Source organism: Aquila chrysaetos, chromosome 16 (genome assembly GCF_900496995.4).
Source record: "Aquila chrysaetos chrysaetos chromosome 16, bAquChr1.4, whole genome shotgun sequence".
Taxonomy (NCBI): Eukaryota; Metazoa; Chordata; class Aves; order Accipitriformes; family Accipitridae; genus Aquila; species Aquila chrysaetos.
In genome coordinates, this window is record NC_044019.1 from 18,294,925 (window position 1) to 18,314,680 (window position 19,756).

Sequence of the window (19,756 nt, forward strand, 5' to 3'; positions counted from 1 at the left end):
ATGATTCTCTCCTGCTCTTAGATGCCATACTCCGCTACTTGGCCTGAACTATATGTGGCCCGATCAAGGAACAGAAAGTCTGTCAGAAGGAGACCTCCCAGTGGCTGCAGTCTAGCACCCACAGCCAAAATTACAGTAGAAATAATTTGCTTTTGTTTTATCCTTATTTGACATGCAGATGAGGTAGCTTCAGGAAAAATAAACTTGAGCTCTTTATTTTAATGTGGGGAAAAGGGAGAACACATACTGCTTTATCACTTCAGAAGGAAGAGATTTGCTGACTTGCAGAAAGGATGGTCAGAAAATGAAAGCAAACAGTTGTTTGTGAGAAAAGAAAAGCAAGTTCCCATTTCCTGTGTTCTCAAAGCTCTGCCCTTAGGCTTCATTGGAATCCAAAATGAGGGATGAGAGATTATTGCTAGTACAAAAAAAAGAAGATATTCCAGAGCTGCCTTTCCACTATACCTATCACACAAAGTCTTCACCTACAGAATCTCAGGATTGGGAAAACATGGTAATGCAAAAGTGACAATTCAACATTTTCTTTTGCAGGTGTCCTTAAAAGTGAAGAGCTCTCTTTGATCATCCACTCCACTAGCAGCTCAATCATTCCATACTGCTTGACCTTCAAGATATTAACACTGAGGACCCAAAGAAGAATTTAACCATCTACTGCTGGTTTCCTCACTTTGAGGAAACACAGATGTATACTGAACATGGACTACATTGAAGTCAGCATTTTTAAACATGCAACATCAAAGCTAAGCTCCTAAACCCAGATAAAGGTGAATGAAATATATAATTCTTCTTACTTTTAAATCCTTCTCAGCAGGATTTATGGGTATTCATATGGAAGAAAATGAGGCCCGCTTTGGTTACTGGCTAAAGTTCTAGATTCAAGAGCTTTACAATTTGCACTCTAATTTGGAAACTATCATCATTGGCTTGCATCTGCTAGAAAGCATGGCAAGAAAAATGACAACTTTTCATTTTCTTTAGAAAGCTACCAAATACAAAACTCTAAGTCTTTAAGAACAGATGGTTTGCTAGCCTTGTTTTTGCCATTTTCATAGAATCACAGAATGGTTTGGGTTGGAAGGGACCACAAAGATCATCTAGTTCCAACCCCCCTGCCATGGGCAGGGACACCTTCCACTTGACCAGGTTGCTTAACGCCCCATCCAACCTGGCCTCAAACGCTTCCAGGGATGGGGCGTCCACAACCTCTAAGGGCAACCTGTTCCAGTGCCCCACCACCCTCGCAGTCAAGAACTTCCTTACATCTAATCTAAATCTACCCTCTTCCAGTTTAAAGCCATTACCCCTTGTCCTATCACTACATGCCCTTGTAAACAGTCCCTCTCCAGCTTTCCACTAGGCCCCCTTTAGATACTGGAAGGCTGCAGTAAGGTCTCCCTGGAGCCTTCTCTTCCCCAGGCTGAACAACCCCAACTCTCTCAGCCTGTCTTCATAGCAGAGGTGCTCCAGCCCTCTGAGCATCTTCATGGCCCTCCTCTGGACTCACTCCAACAGGTCCATGTCTTTCTTATGTTGGGGGCGCCAGAGCTGAACACAGTACTGCAGGTGGGGTAGCACAAGAGTGGAGTAAAGGGGGAGAATCACCTCCCTCAACCTGCTGGTCATGTTTCCTTTGATGCAGCCCAGAACATGGTTGGCTTCCTGGGCTGCAAACACATATTTGCCAGGTCATGTTGATCTTCTCATCAACCAACACCCCCAAGTCCTTCTTGCTGGGCTGCACTCGATCCACTCATTGCCCAGCCTGTATTTGTGCCTGGGATTGCCCCAACCCATTTGCAGGACTAATTTTCAACAACTGTTCTCCAAGACCAGAACTAGGAAAGTTAATAATATTGATCAAAGCTATCAGAACAAGAAAGGAATTTTTATTGATTGACTGGCATGTAGTGTACCAAAAAGCCACATTTTTCTGTGTAATTAGACAGTTCAGAACAAAGCTCTGAGGCAAACAATAACTCTGCTCTTCTGTAATAGCACAAGCCAAATGTAGCAAAACATTCTTCATGTTCAATTTGTCAACATCTTTCCCTGATAAAATTATTTAGCCAACACCATTCCATCGCTGATTATATCCAGGAGTTGATCCAAAAACAATGTACCAGCTTTATGCATAATCTCATCTCAGCAACAGCTAAAAAAACCCACACTCATTTATTATGGTTTTATCAGTGTTGTGCATAGGAAGCCCCTAGCAAAGAGGTGAGCTTAAACCAAAGAATTACTTCTGCAGGGAAAGAAAATTATAGACCTTGGTGTTTACATTTTATATGCTAGGTTTTAAAATTTTGGCCTCAAAACCCAAAATGAAAATGGGGGAGGTGAGAAGGGGGTAAAAGGAGCAGAGTTACTCACAGAAGAGACTTTAAAAGAGAAACAGAACATATCATGGGTCAAGATTTGCAATAGAAATGTAAGATCCACTCCAGTTGTTCTCTGGGTCTCTTTCAGAGTGCACCATCTCTATAGTAAGAGCAAGTGAATAAGGCGCATACTTGCCTTTCAGTCATCTCAGTTTACAACCAGCAGTTTAGCTCAAGCTGCTAATGACGGAGTTTGTATGATGTGTCCTGTTCCATTGTAGCTGCTAAAAGTTTGATAACTTCTGGCAGAGGAGCAAGGTGACAATGAGGGGGAGGAAGAGCAGCATTTACATCTTGATACTGAGCTAAATCTACCAGAACTCATCTCTCTCAGCCCTATTTCATAGCACTTTATCAGCTATGCTAGAATTCAATATTGCTATTGTTGTTACTTCCTTAAGAAATTGTGATGTGTATCCAATTATGCTCATTTTATAACTTTATATATAATGGTATTCTGTATTTGCCTATTTATAAACAATTTGTATACAATAAGTATAGAGTCTCTATACATTAAGATTTATTGTCTTAACATTTTTTATTCTTTCCTTATATTGAATAAACTAAAAGTTATATTAAAGTAATGGAATGTGGCTACTTCACTTTAAATTTAAAACAGTTGTAAAAAGTTATGGAAAGAAAAAGATTCAATGATTCTAATATATTATGAAATAAAAAATAAAAGACCAGGGAAAATATTTAGAAAATGTGTCTTAAAAGAAGGTATACCAAGTCATTGTGATTTTAACAATACCATAGAATTACACAGATAAGACTAATTTAAAATAGGAGAAATGCTGAAATACCAATGATTCAAAAGTTTTATTATTAATCAAAGTTTTGGGGTTTTACAAAGCCTCTGAACAACATTCTGGCAAATGCCGAGACAAAAAGCTGCATATTAACTACCTGAGGTAGTGCAGGGTGAATAAAAAAAACCTTAAAGAGACTGAGATAAAGGCAAAAAGCAATGAATGATGCTCATTCTTTCCAAACACCTCCTTCACTATTTTGATGTTGACCTTGAAGTGCTTTGCTATTCTGCCAAAACACAACAAATCTCTTGTTTGAGGACTGATTGCTTTATAATTTTATTATCACTTAATGTTTTCATCCTAGTTCCTAACTTTAAGATAACTGTCCTACATAAGAAATTAATGTAATATTTTATTACTGAATAGATGCAGATATGAGAATGATAAATTAACACAGGGCTATACAGCATTCCAAACTTTGCTATTTCATTAAATTTCTTTACAGAAGTCAACAAGCATTTTAATACAGGCAATATGTATTTTCAAAGAGAGGTTTTGACAAAGTTCTCTACCAAACATCTTAAGGAAACTCTGCTCTCACAGCACAAGAAGGAAAGACCTCTTGTAATTTAAGGAAGAAAATAAAGGGTAGGTGTTACAGGTCTGCTTTTCTGCTACAGAGATTACACTCCCACAGGGACTGTGGTGTTCAACATAGTCATGAAGAATCTGGAAAAGAGGGTGTGTACAGCTGATTAAAGGTGAGATGGGATAATCAGATCTAAAGCCAGCCAAGGCTGTTTATGGGATATTGAGCATGTGAATGATAAAATGGCAGGTGAAATACACTGCTGAAAAATGCAAATCAATGCATAGGGGGAAAAATAACCATAAAATATACTTAGCTAAATCAGAGCCCATCATTATGTTTTACCAGTCAGGAAAGACATCTGATTCATTTTGGATAGTTCTCCGAATACAGCATTCAGCAGCAGCCAAAAAGGCAAAAATGTTAAGAATTAGTAGGAAAGAATTGAGAACAACATAGATTATGAGCATATTATGCCCAAATCTTCAAAACAGTTCTAGTCACATCTCAAAAAGAAAAAAAAGTAACATCAATACAAAGGGTACATAGAAGAAAGAATGGTCAGAAATTGCAAATGGTTTCCATGCAAAAAAAGACTAGAGCACTTCAACTTGAAAAAGGGAACCTGGATAGAAACAGGTTAGCAATTTTAAAAAATCATGAACAGACTGGAGAAGGTGGCCTATTAATTATTTGCTCACAATTCCTCACAGTACACAACGATGAGGACCACTGCCAAAAGCAGTTATTAGGCAATAGATTAAGTACAAAAGAAGCTCCTTCACAACAGTATATAATTAAATAATTGAATTTGTTATCATAGGAAGTTGTAAAAGAATTGGAGCATTTAAGTGAGTTCAAAATGGGATTAGATGCATTCAGAGGAGAGGTACAGTGGTAGTTACACAGCCTCTGGATCTGGAAAGCCCTAACCTGCAGACGGTTGAAAAAAGTGAGGGTTAAAAAATGTTCCTGCTTTTGGCGTAATGTAAACATGATCCTCATGTGGGATTAGGTGAATGGTTTGCATGATCTGGATATGCAGTTCTAATGTTCACTGGTGGAAACAGGTTCAATTTCTGAAAGAAACTGATTTTGAGAAAGTGAACAAAGGAAAATTGCCTTTATACCCATTATGAGTAATCGGCAATACTGAAGGAAGGGATGGATAGAACAACAGAGAGATAAAAGTAATGGGAGAAAAAAATACTTTTCTTTCTTACATTTTTCTAGTCAATACAAGACAGTACATGTTAAGACCACAGCCAGGACTGAGATCTTGCTGCCATAGAATGGTACTGTGCTGGAGTCCTAAGCAGCCTTCTTGAAGAAGTAAACATATCTCAGTCTGAAGAATGTCTGGCATCTCCCTGCTTTGTCACATTTCAGATTCTTGCATATAAACGAACTTCTGACGTTTTTAAGAGGCTATTTGGATGGCAAGCCACTAAAAGTATTTTCAGTTCTTTAAGATTCATCGTACAAGAAGTACAGGATTTCACAGGAGAAAAGACGGTGAGCTAGCACTTTTCAAACTTTGCAGTCTTACACATACATACACACATTTGCTCGCACACACACTAAATGACATTCCCAATTTTATAGCTGTATGAAGAAAATTCCATTTGACTGCAATACTATTTAATAGAAGACACAGGTGCAAATCAGTATCACAGGTGCAAACCAGTATAAAACCTTCTTCCCCAGCTTCTTTCCCCAGAAGATCAAGAAACTGAGACTGGCATGATTGTTTACACACTTCTCAATTACAAAGGATTATTGCCATTCTCCACCTTTTTTCCTTCTTATTATCTTAGCCTATCAGTTTCTTCCTTTGCCATCCCCTTACCTATCACATACATTCTGTTGCACAGTGCTGCCTACACTCCTGCTCCCAATGCCTCACATGTGGCTGAGTCAGAAAAAAACATGAAAATAATCTCTTCTCAAATCAGCAGTACAAGCTGGGGGAATGTTTTAAGACACTCTTTCAACTCCCACTGTTTTTCTCCCACAGAATCTATACCAGTAGAGTGCAAAGGGAATAAATCAAACTTCCTGAGATAGAGGCTGGAAGTATCTCTTCTCTTTCTCTAATTAATATTTCTTTCTAGTTCAGCCGGTATAAAAATCAGATCTCAGTAGGCAAGGAAACATTAAAAAAAAAAAAAAATTGGTCTCAGATATGACGGATGGCCTTCCCCCCTCAGATATTCAAATTTCAAAAAAAAAAAAAAAATTAGAAATACTATATATCAGCCACATGATTTTACAGCTCTAGAAGTTATTTCACACTGTAAGTAATATTTCCCTTGTATACCTAGTAAGCTGAATCTATAAGAGAAATTCCACAATAAGATTGCTTTAACAACGAAGAGATAATATGTAACATTATAACTTTTCACTAGCTATTGCTAGATTCTACATCATAGGCTAACTGTACATAGACAACTAACAGTCCCTGCATAAGATCAAAGCAGACAAACTGAATTCTTGTCTACCAAACTTTGTAAGCAACCTACTTTTCTTTTCCAGTAATAAAAAGCACAATCAAAGCTTCTACTCATTAAAGTAAGGCTTTGAAGAGACAGACTGTACATTTTGTTTGCCTCTAAACTTCCAAGTTTCCCCTGTGCTGGAATGCTGCAACACTAAGTTAAATATTATGCCTTTAACCTTAGGGGACCACATCTTATCCTCCTGTTGTAAGGCCTGCAGCACAGGACTAAGCAAGGAAAGCTTACTAATATCAAATCCTGGGAGTACAGACAAGCAAAGGAACATGATACCAAGCAGGGAATGACTCTCATTTTTGAAGAGATATTATGCTTCGTTCACAGTCTCTGAATACGTATTACGTGATTACCTTCACCCAGAAGACAGTTACTCAGAAAGTAGCAAGCGTCTGTCTTTTGGGGTGGTGGATGGGGAATGTCTCAATATAAGCACAATAATTGTATGTTAAGGAACTTAAAGCAATTCATAATTTCTAAAATTAAAAAGCCAAAATTCTTACCCACTGACATCACAATAGCTTTGCTTGACTACTCAGGATATGACCCATGTGAAAATTTTGGAAAAAATGTCATCTCTTGATAACAGACTAGTAAGGAGCTGCAATACTGCCTCCTTTTCAACCTAATAATTTTACATGAAACATCATGTTTTCTAGAAAATTATGTAATTGTCCATGCTTTTACCATATACTTGGGTTCTATTGTCTAGTATGTCCCTTGTTATCTTGCAGACCATCTTCTTCAGCTACATAGCATAGTGCGTACTGGTAGCCACACATGAAACAGCTCATGAAACTAAGTAAAGCTTTATTTTGAGAAAGTAACCAAACAGATCTTTTTAATCCTGGTGATAAAGGTTTTAAAATTTATCATGGAAGAGGAGCGATAAAGTGGAATAACAGTTAGTATTCATGCAGAATTGGTTTGGACAGGAATACGCTCTTCCAGTTCACTGCCTCTTCAACTGAGGTAGGTCAAACGCAGGTTGAATTATACCTTTGTGGCACTCAAAGTATAAATTTCTCAGTAGCTACAATCTGTCCACAAAACTGTAGCACTCCTAACATAATACTGATAAATGAGCTAAGACTGGGTTTGTTTACCTTTTTTGCACATGCATTCTCAAAATAGAAATTACAAGTTAATGTCTGAGGACAGAAAATAGCTTTATGTCACTAATTCATTAAAAAATATTTGCTTCCAATAGAGTTTTACGAGATTTCCTCTTCTTGGCTGTAAAGAGAAATTGTCTTAAGAACAATTCCATTTAATTAAACTACAAAATATTTTTTTATACATCATTAAAGCAACAGATTTATTGTAAGGGAAACATACGTAATTTCAGTCTACCTTGTGTGATTGCTTCCATAGTCAGTTTTACAGCTATGCCTTTTCTTATTTAAAAGATTTTATTCCAGTTCTTGTCTTTGGCCCAGGGAGTAATTGTTACAAAATGTTAGTCATCATCTTTATCACATATGTATTCCAAGTTCAAAGCTTCTGTGATACAAACATAACGCTTTAGTATCAAGCATATAAAAAGGTATATTTTCTTCCAATTAGAAGTCATTGGGATTGAGAACTTTAGATAAACAAAATATATCCACACGCATTTGCTACAAAGTAGGAGCAAAATATAACCTGTTTGTTCTTTCACTACAATGACAATTTCTTCAAGGAAAAAGAAGAGGGATTTGTAACTCTTTTTTTGCTTTCGCACATAAAAAAAGCATTAGAGAACTTTTAATAAGAAACAGTTTTTCCAACATCCGAAAGTCAAATTCTCGTCTCAGCATCCCTCTTCCCCATTAAGCTCTCATGTTTGTAGTTTTGCCTTAGAAATTGTGTTTTGGTAACCATTATGAGACTTTCTCCAGTTTACTTGTATCTCTTTATTAATTCAGTTAAACTGTAGTGAACACTAGCTTTACATTAGTCCTATTATAGTTATTAGGGTTGATATAAAGAAAGCAAAACTTGATAAGCTGAGGAAGTGTTTAGGTTTTTTTTTTTTTCCTTACAGAAAATGCAGATATTTGCTTTTACTTGTCAATTGAAAATGCTGTTTTCATTCAAAGATTCACCAGTTTGGATATGGCTGTATACAGTTGCTAAATACTGATCTAAGATTTCTTTCAAATGTTTCTACCAAAGCCAGTAACACCAAATTTGATGTTCTCTGCGGGGGAAGGAGCAAGAGAAGAAAAGGAGCATAGACTTATTCCATTCTGTACATCATCTTCAATAAAAGAGCTATTTTAATACCACATGCCTTCAACAGACTGAGAGGCATGAGAATATGTATAAAGGGGACCTTTCAGGGAGATTCACTTTAGCCATTTGTCTCCCTAAGTTTTCTGTTTGTTGGTTTGGTTTTTTGTTTGTTTTTAAGTCAACTTAAGTTCCTGCCCTAAAATGAGGGACTTAATTTAGGCTCTCTGAATTGCACTCTCAATTGCAATTGAACCTCTCTCTTCTCAGCTGACTATAAGGGAAGCCCAGGGAGACAAACTTCACTAGGCTAAAATTAACCTTTTTTATGTTATATAGAAATTCCTGAAGTGATTTACTTCAGATTACCTTCCAAATAAATTGCTCAGGACAAGGGAATGAATAGTGGGCTAAAGAGAGATAGGTTCTATCCTTTTAATTCTTAATTTTATTGACTAAGAAATTAATTTCTTAAGAATTAAAATCTTCTCTTTATTAGTCTTCTCTTCTATCCAAATCCCAGGCTGCAGTCATTAGGAATTGATCTTCCCAGTAGTTTTCCCTCACAAATTGAAAGAAATGAGAAAGCTAGAACTAGAGTTACTAGGTTTTCTATAAACACTTAATGTATGTTCCATTATTTTTTTTCCACATCCTTCCTTTATTTCTTACTTATAATACGTAACAACTGACTATGAACAAGTAACACTTGCCAAACTAGCTTAACAAACAAGATATATGTCTGTATCTATGAAAAAAAATTTAAATCTATCTAAAGATAAATTAATACCAATGATACTTTGATCTGTGTAAATAAGATGATGTCAAACTGTGTTGAGCGTGTTTCTAAGGCATGTAAAGATTTTTTTCCAACACAAACTTTTTTGTTGTTAATGTTTCTTAGTTAGAACAATGTTTATTTTAATTTCCATGGCACTTAATGGCAACCCACAAGTTCATTTCTAAGTGTTCCCTCCAAGTGTTTTGTTTTTAACCCTCTTGAAGAAAAAAAAAAAAAAATATTTTTACAGAGCGAAGAGGATAAAGTTACTAACTGAACATGCCATTTTTGTGGTTTTGTTAATGAAAATATTTAAATTTAAAGTCAGAGCCAGGTATGATTTTTTTTTCAAAATTGTCATTATCCAGTTAACTCAGAAATGATTTTCTTAGGAAACAACACAATCTAGAAGATAAACCAATGGGCAACTACAATACTTTCCATAACAATTCATTTGCCAGCCTGAGTGAATGGTACCATACTGTTTTATCACACACGTGAAAAAAACCCACTTCAATTCTAAATGCACATTAAGCACACTTTTGAACTAAGTTGAAGCAAAAAGCAAATTTCAATCACATAGCTTGTTTTATTACAACCAATACCTTAACTGAACATTGTAGTACAGAGCTTCATGAATATTCAATGACAGAGTAACCAGTTACACAATATTAGTGGTTTTGGTATTTAAAATTACAGTTTCTTCTTCAATTTTTGCAGCAGAGTGGAGTAATAGAATTTTACTTAGTTTACTCATCAGGCTCATACTCTGTCTTCATTTGTATTTCTGCAACTATACCAAGCCAAAAATCAGGCATTAGTAAGTCACATAACTTTTCTAGTCAATTTATTCAGCAAAGACATGCAGAAATTATTTGTTCAATTGACTTTCACAAAGCTACACAGTTGTAACCCTCGCTATGATGGGTTAATATTCCTTAGGGAGTATACTGAAAACATGCTGTATATCCTTTACATTGGTACATTACTCAATCTTTATAACTGAGAGGAATGTTGAAAATTCACCAATTTAAATCATTATTTCATAGCGCAAATGCAGCAGAAAATACTAGAACTGTGTGTTTAAGAAAGAAAGGGGTGCAACAGTTCAGTTCTGAACTATTCAAGAGATCTGGTTCTTCACTGTATATTTTCACTGTATAACAGTACATCTTTCACTATATTCTGCAAATATTTTGGGAAAGTTGAGGGGTTTTTTTGGGCGGGGGGGGGGGGTTCAAAAGATCTACTTAAGAACCTCAGAGCATCCAAAATACTAGCAACATAATTATTCAGCTTACTCAAATAAACACTTGCTAATATAGCTAAGATTTACCACTGTGAAGAAGAAATGATCATTCCCCAACGCACTTAAGTGAAACTGGCCACTGTATCTTACTTCTTCACCTGGACTGTTTATCAGAGGTTGGTATTGTGTAATACTGCTTCAGGATGCATCCTAATTATTAAATTCACTATAGTAAAACTCATCATGTTACCTAACAGTAGCTGTCTGGTCTTCTGCACTTCTGAACTAAATCTCACTTTTGTCACATACCCAAACCATATTGCACTTTCAGTTAGCAAGAATGCACAGTTACATACTGAGTTTTATGCTGTAACTTCCATCCCTGAACACCCATCTAGGCAGAACATTGAACTCAGTGGGAATTATGTTTGATAGTTACGGACAAAAATATAGCTTTTGGATATTAGTTAGACAATCCAACACTTATTTTTATCTTTTAGTTCATTAACTTCAGTTTCTGATCTGGACTGCAAAGGATTAATATTTTCACAGACAGTAAGCTATCACTGTTGTCCTCAATAGAAGAGTGTACGAACACAGAAATTGGTGTTATATAAATGTTGTCTTGGTATCCCATATCTTCTCATCTATAACTTCTATACTATTTTTTATGAACAATTTAATTAAAATTAGTTTATGAAGCAATACTTGCCTTAAAAACTAGCAAATAGTCAACACACACGTTAATCAACAAAAAAAAGACTGAAATATTTTAAAAATATGTCAGAATAAAAAGTAGCAGACCTACATAACTCTTACATGCACAAGACTCCTATTAACTTCACTGAATTAGACCCACAAATGAGAAATTAGTCCAACTGTTTCAAATAACAGAAGTAAAATTTAAAATGCAACCAGAAAGCCGGATTTTACCTATCAGAGGAATTTAAGGTCTGCAACTGTCATGGTCAGCATAATGCCCTGTAGCACAGGTGAAGAAAGGATAGTGAAAATTCAGCAGGCTGATGGTTGGAATGCTGTAGGCATGAGCTTTCTGTTTTAAACATAAAAAGAAACAAATTTAATGTTATCTAGACAGAAAAAGGTTTTTTTTGTTTGTTTAAGCAAAACAAACAACTCCTTCCAAACAGATGATCAAGCTAAGAAAGAAAACAGGATGTTACCACAGGTTAATTTCTTTCAAATAATCACAGAATAACTAAGCAGTGGCTAACAGAAATAACGTATGTAGTCAGTTTGACTAAGAACAAATGAGATCTTTTTCTACCATTTTTTACTGAAGTTAACTTCAACAAAAAGGGCCTCTAGAAATTTCTGAAGTGAGCTGAAGGAAGCCAGAGGGGGGAGCTCCTTAATAGGATCACCATCTCTGGTTTTTGTAAGCATCTGTTTAGTGTTGCTGTTTTCCCAATGTTCTGCAAAACCCATGAAATCAAGGGCAGGGGGAGAAGTACACATAATCTAATCCATAAAACCAGTATTTGCATACTCTGAGTAATCCTCAGAGAAAGAGTCCAGTATTTTTCTGTATATTTTCAAGAAAAAAAACCAAATCTATGACAGGTGATTAAAAGGGTACCTAAAGGAGCAGGTGTAAGCGAGCCGTGTCCGTGATGTGGAACTCCTGGAGTTCTATCAACCTTAGAGCTTGCATATTGACCTTGTATATGCACAAACAAAGGGACATCATTAGTGGAGAAACCACTTCAGATGCAAGGAAATTTTCAGGGAACAGATTCTTGAGCTGATTCAGCTGCCTTCTTCAAATGACAAGAAAGCAGATGAGGGCCGCTGTCTCTGAATATTACTTTATTATCCCTGGCTGAGCTTTAAAACCTCTGTTGCATAAGGAAAGTCTAATTAGAATGGCTGCCTCTACTCAGAGAGCTGACATTTATTCACCATGGGAAGAACCTGTCCACTAACAACATTCCCATGAGCCCGACTGACATGCCTGAAGAGCAGACTGAGTAGAGTCTATAGCGTGTTCCCAATGACTGCAGAAACTTCAGATCTTTTCCCTTTAGGCATTGCAGCCTTGATGGAAAAATCTGCAAAATAGATGAGGGTCTGTTTTACAATCTAACAGTGCTCTGCAGTGCTTTGGAAGGAAGACAAACATATGGACTCCCACCAACTATTAGAACTTAGTGTGAAAGCACAGGACAGTTATCAGCATGTAGCTTTCATGATCTGTTTCACACACATTTGCAAAAGTTTTCCAAAATAAAGTTACGATATCAGTGCACAGACAGACAGTTTTGTAACCTATGTCTCTCTACATTAAGAAACAAGTTGTTTCTATGCAGCTGAGCTAACAAAACCTGTTCTTCAGGTATTTTATTTTAATGATTTTGTATCTTATCTCCCTCATAACAAGTTCATGTGTCTCCTAGTCTCCTGCCAGTCCGGAGGGACAAGAGACAGCATTTGCTGTGCCTGGTTTTAAGCTTCACACATGCCAGGTTGCCAGCTGGCAGATCAAACAGAATCAATGACAATTTCAGCTCACAGTGGAGCCTTTCCCCCAGCAGCACTAAGCTGAGTCTCTCCTCTCCTACCACACCACTGATTTTCACTTGTAGGAACATAATACCTTTGAGATCCTCTCTTGCCAAAATCAACAAGTTGGACAAGTTCAAAGGCTACTGGGAGAGAATGAAGGGAGGGCAGAGAAGAAGGGGGAAGGATACTTGGCTGATGACCAGAATAACAGCATAATTTTTATTCCAAGGAAAACAAGACCAAAAATAGATTTTGGAAAGAATAAATGCATAGCTAACACTTAAAGAAGGCTAGTGGACAACACATAATGAGAAATGTGTCTCTAATGAATAGCCATATAATTCTTTTTTCCCTGAAAAAAAGCTTATGTAGTCATGTTGTCTGTTCAACTCTCCCTCTTCCCCCCTGCACTGCAATAACTTTTGAAGCTTGGTGATCAGTTTCAACCAAAGCTGACCCAGGGAATGGCAGGTATCTGGCAGTTTGCATTTCCATGGCAGATGCACGTTCAGCAGTACAGCATCTGAAACAGAGACTATATAGAATAGCTTTGAAATATAGAATAAACTGACATCATAACAATTGTAGTGAGGGTGTTATATGTATATAGGACACAGTTATAAGGAAAATCTGGTTTTTGTGTTTCAAGTATTTCACAGTTTCATGAAACCTAAAAGCTACAGTTTACAAATTTCACACATCTCTTCCTGTTGCCTTCTCCCCCTCCCCATTTAGGTTATTCATATAACCAGGTATTGTCAACAGTAAAAGTTATAATATTGTAAACAAAGCATAGATGCATTAATTTTACAGGCACAGTATGTATAACCACAGAAGCATCTCCCAACCTTGACATAAAAGATAATCATTTGAATTCTAAGAAAAATTTAATAAACAAGTATAAATACTACTCTATGAAATCTGTTAAAAAAAAAAAAAAAAAGGCAAAACAAACCAAACCCACAATCAGTCCTGTTGACATTTTCGTTTAGGAATAAACCCATTTGGAAGGTGATTGTCCAGTACCCTGTGCAGAACAGTTGAGAAGGAAAGTAAACAAAGAATCCGCACAGAGGTTGAGAAGGACACACACTTCCATGAACATGGAAGTTTGTGCAGCTATAAAGCTACAAAATGTCAAAATTTCTCAACTGTTAAAAACAAAATTGAAGTATTAAAATTAAATCCAAAAGATGCTCAAAATTCATTACAGAAAAATACTGTAATGAGGTTGCAAATAAGAAATGAGAGGGGTGCTACTATCTATGTAACATTGCAACTCTTATTTTGAGAAAAAGTATAAGCCATGTACATGGTAGTAGTTTCTTCAGACTTTTTACAAAAATAAAGTAGCCCAAATGTACTTAGAAATATTAGAGGATTTAGGTGTGCCCTCAAACTATAGAGTAGCATAGTGCCTCCAAGAATCACTTGATCTATGTGTTTACCAGCATAACGACCCTTGAACAAGAGTATTAATCACTATCTAACAACTAACAAAAATTAAAAATACATATTTCTACCACTAATACATTCTTGATATCAGACCTCGCAATTGGACTTCAAAGCTTATGTTAAGCAAAATGCTTGAAACAATTACATGACAGTTGTGGATTACCATATTCAAAGTGAACAGCACACTGTTATACAGTTAGAGCCAATCTCATTTGAACCTTGAGGATTCTTCAATTAGGAATAAAGAGAACAGAACGGTTATATTGCTTTCAAACAAGGTTCCAATTTTTCCAAGTCTTTTTTCCCCTAACTTGTTCCTCAGCAGAAGAGAGAACAAGGCATAGAAATGCCTGAAGTAACAATTCAATTCCATAACTGAACTTACAGTTGCCAAAATAACATGCCTTCCTTTACTTGCTATGTTTAATGAAGGAAGTTGAATTTCCTGCTCTCTTCATGAAGCAACTGAATGTTCAAGGCTTTGAGCCCCAGAGAGATGCTAAGGATTCCATTAGCTACTATTTAATTTCTTTTCTTTTTGATAGCAGGGTTCCCATAGCTGCCCCAGGAGCAAGGGCATTTCAGACTGACTATTGTAACGTTACAGAGAGGAAATCTACACAGTCCAATGCACTCTGTATACCGATTTTCACACTTGATACCATGGGACTGGAGGAATTTAGAGAAAGGTCAACATTTTCAGCAACTTCTCTTGCAGAGAAATGGGAAGTTGCTTGAAGTATTGAACTCTGTCACACAAGTCATGAAGAAGCAACTGAATTAAGTAGGGATCCAACTGTCCCTTTTGACACAGCCACTTTGGGATTTATACAGTTAGGCCACATTTTGCTCACAGATAACAGCACAGGGCACCTGGAACTACGTTTGCAACTCTGCCCTCTAATATACTGAGCATCTTTGTCATATTCTCAGTCCCACAATCTCCCTGTCCCAGAAAGGGCTGGTAATGCACTATGGCAAGTTGTACATCATTTTTTATATTTTTATTGCTATAGCAACTGAGTGTAGGCATTTAAACATAGCAACAGACTTTTTATAGCACTTTCTTGGATGTCAAAATGGCATGTTGTTTTATTTTCTAAGCAGATGCTCAGAAGATAAGTACACAAGATGATTGTACAGTACCCACCTTCAAAAGGAAGAAAAAAACTCCCAACTTCACAACCCCTGAATCATACGAGCAGACAGGTAAGTGTAAGGCATATTGTCAGTTTAAAGGATTTTGTTCTGAGAAAGCATATCACTAACTACTACCTGAGAACAAGATTAGGTGAAAAACTTTGTTGATTTGTGCCCATTTTGTAAAAAGATGTGCAAGAATTTACAAGGTCCTGCTCTCAAGGGAAAACTTTCCATCAACTCTGATCTTTACCTGTTAAGCAACAGAAAAAGGGAAATTGTCTTCATATTAGGTGGAGCCAGATTCTCAGGAGGGATCAAAATCCACTGAGAGAGACCCTTAGTTCACGCACACAGGCAAAGCTCTGCACATTCCAAACGCAGCAACAGTGATTTACAAGAAGTGAGCGTTTGACTTGCTTTGTGGTTTAAGGAAATACAATTCATAATTTTCATAAGAAAGGCTACTTTTCTCTGGTATAGTATTTTTCTGTGGGTCTTTTAAGTTCTGTATCATTTCTACAAGTGATCAGTGAAAAAACACCACTTGGTGTTTAATGTAATTTCTGAACACATTCCTAGACATGGAAACACCAAGCAGCAACAGGACAGATTTCCTGTGGGATCTTTAGGTATTATCCACCTTTCTGTTATGGTTATATATCAGCTTTGTATAGAGTGGGCTGGTTGATGTTTGCCATTTTACCAACAAAAAACCATTTAAAATCTGTTAAACAGCAAATATCAGAGACTTTAAAAAAAAATTAATCCAACAGGAAGTGTCAAGAGCTTCTTATAAGGGTACAAGGTTGTTAATATTCCAGTGAGTCTATTCCATTAGCACACAATATACGAGTTTTGGAAGGGACATTTTAATGCTGTGCTTTATGCAGGAGAGATTTCAAACAGGTCCCAAAAGCTCAACATGCAGGTAAAAATTGAGTTTCTAGAATATATCACACAAATTCTTTCTCCCTGTCCCTCACAGATATTTTCACTTAATTCAGTGAGTAAACACAGAGCAGTTTTCAAGCCTCCCAGTCTTGCTTTAAGTGTCCTAAGATACTTGGGAATTCTGATACATTTGCTTGGTTTTCTACAGTCTGCTCCACTGACTACTGCGCTTACTAAAAAAAGCTTTTGGAGCAATGCTGATGATTATACCTATCAAAGAATAGGAACGGTAAGTTTATTAACTGCAACAGCTCTCAGGGAAGTCAAGATGATAGGCACTACTATACTTGCATAGGGAACTGAGCAGAGTATTTAGATTTGCTTCCGATATTTTTCCAGTCTGAGATGATGTGCAGAACATCAACTCGACCTAGCACCTCCTCCTGGGGCAAACTCCACCCTCCATTGCAACTAGGCCCCTAATTATATTGTACAATTTTCATGAGCCCCAAGGTCGTTCACATTCTTTCAGTATTTAAAAAGAAAAATATGGGAAATTCAGTGGCTGAAATTGTGAAGCATGTGTGCATTTTTATACATCGTTAAATTATTTCTCTTCCTCTCCAGAAGCTCTCCTTCAACTTATGGTTAGACACTTTATTTTTAATTTTTCTGTTCAGCAGTTAGAGCACAGTTCAGCACAACTTCAGAAGTTTTAACAGGAAATGTTAATCAACATATCATGCTTTATTATATTCCACCACCTGTACACATACATGCCCTTCTAAAAAGGCCTTTTCAGAGACATTACAGAGAAACCAGGGGAACATTTGAAAATTAAATAGCAGATTTTTCTTTTCCAAAATTTCAGAAACAGATCTCTTTCTATGGATCCTACCATTTGTTAGTGCATCCCTCTAAGTCCAAAATAAGACGGGCAAAAATAGACCCACTGCTCCCATTCAAATTCTCCTAGATTTCAGACTCCTATTTCCTGCTAACTAACATAGCTTTTACCTTTGTGGTATTCATTCAGAGCCTGATCTGGCACCACTGAAGTCAATGGAAACTTTGGTGATGATTTCAAAAGCAAAGGCTCAGAGCGAAATTCCCCATGTATAACTTCAGTGTTACAAAACATTCTGCAGAATTATATAAACAGCAATAATTTTACTCTGAAGGCAAGCCCCTAGCCCAAAGCAATTGCTGTACTTGACTCAGCAGAACAGAATTTCTACCATGTATCCATTTCCACAATGCAAAACCTTATAACTGGTAAGAAAAAAGTGTGCAACTCCTACATAAACTGCTTTCCCCCCCCACCACTGTTTGTTACATCAACTTTTCAACTCCTTTGCTCTTTGCTGAAATTGCAGTTACTAGCCCACTGGACCGCATTTTATAGCCATAAGATAGTGGCTCCATTTGGACAATCACCAAGATAAGTATATTTGCACGTAAATTAGGGGACAGCACAGTGATTCTAAAGTACAACTTTGCATCACGACAAAACACAAAAGAACATGCTTTACCATTAGTTGGGGAAAGAAACTTTCATGTTTACATACACACTTGGCAAGCATTAGCTGCCAAGTTTGCATGTTTCCCTCCCTGCCCCTCTCATGCTCCCCCCTCCAAGCAATCCATGCTTAGCATAAAAAAAAAAAAAAAAAAAAAAAAATCATCATTCTACAAGCCTTACTTGTCCAAACCCACAGTTGATCATATCTACAATATTACATGTCCCTGATGACTTGTGATACCTAAAGACTTTGGGTTTTGTACATTTTAAGGGGAGGTAAAAGTTCTGGCAGATGGTAAGGTATTCTTGATTTCAGCTATTAGGTGGGGGGGAAGGTGGTCGTTGTTGTTGGTTTTGTTGCTCTTTAAATCTTTCAGATACTTAATACATTTGGTAATTCCTAAGTAAAATGAAATTTCTCCAATTATTTTTCAGATTGTAAAATTAACGATAGACACATTGAAATACACAAAAGTAAAGAAAAAAAAGAAACATCTACCTACTGAAGAGGATTAAATCCAGGGATGCTGTTAGAGCCCAGGCTCTCCAACAAAACCTGAGGCTACAAGTCCACTTGCTTTAAGTATCAAATCTCCCCCTCCTTTTCAGAATTCTTAGGACATACTTTCCAGGGAGGGAAACTGAGTTATTATTTCGAAGTGCTACCATAACAGTCACAGTCTTAGTTCTCCATAACATACCACTACACATGTACACAAGCAATAATTCATGTCTTGAGTCACTAGTTTATAAGCTTACAAAGATCCATCACCCACTCAGATTTCCTTTCTGTCAGTGATACTGAGATCCCAAACATCTCTTTGACCCACTTTTCAAAGGAAGTACAAGCGGAGAACACATCACAAGGAAATTCTTCTGCTTAATTTACAGGAAGGCTGCAAGTTAAGACAGAAAAGAGAGATCTCTCTGCCCACAAATCCCCCAGATCTTTAAATAACCCACAAACCTTGAAACAGCAAGGATTTTCTTTCCCCTTCCACTTAGAAACCATTTGATGCTTCTTTTTCCTGGACTTATACACTTCTCTAAGAACAGCAAACAGATGAGGCAAGAGAACTCCATCACATGTGAGGAACATACACATGATCCTTGAAATGAGAAGCTTTCACATCTATCTCTTCTCAGTACCAACTCCTGATACCTCAGTTGCCACACTCTGTCTTATCCAACTTTTCAAAAAGTTATTTGACACCATACTATCATTAAAAGCTGTCAGAAAGCAGACTGATCCAAAGGAGGATGGAAGAAGCTGGTGCTAAAGATTGCAACTATGAATCTGGCTGCTAGGTAATTCTTAACTGCCATTGCTTTTGTTCCAGGTAAATAGGACTAGAGTTATTGAATCTGACTCAAACATATAAAAAGACAGGAGGGAGGTGTACAGGTTTCATGTCTGCAGCCAATTTAGAGCTTAATCCAGAGGGATGTAAAGCAGATGGATTTATGTAAGTTAAATACATTGTACATGTTATTACATAAGTTAAATAGATGTACAAATGAGCAACTTCTACTTTTTGTATTAAATTACACTTATTGTCATCATAACATCTTTACTGAAGATAAATTTATACATGGGCACTATATTATATATTCTAAGTTAAAAAATAAAAAAGAATTGTATGGAATAAGAACAACAGTTGCTGAAATGCTACAAGATATCATATATTAGAAATATATACTTAGTTCAGACATGGA

At 36.7% G+C, this 19,756-nt stretch overlaps 1 protein-coding gene across 2 annotated transcripts in view; it reads right to left on the bottom strand.

Annotated features, from left to right (window-relative positions):
* The window catches only part of IRAG1 (inositol 1,4,5-triphosphate receptor associated 1), a 126,859-nt gene that overhangs the window by 59,177 nt on the left and 47,926 nt on the right, over positions 1-19,756 (bottom strand). The window contains exon 6 of one of the 2 annotated variants that reach the window (XM_041129225.1): positions 11,437-11,557. The exons of the other annotated variant lie outside the window; for it this stretch is intronic. The gene's annotated coding sequence lies outside the window, so the exon portion shown is untranslated. The remainder of the gene's footprint in view (positions 1-11,436; positions 11,558-19,756) is intronic. 2 annotated transcript variants of the gene reach the window in all.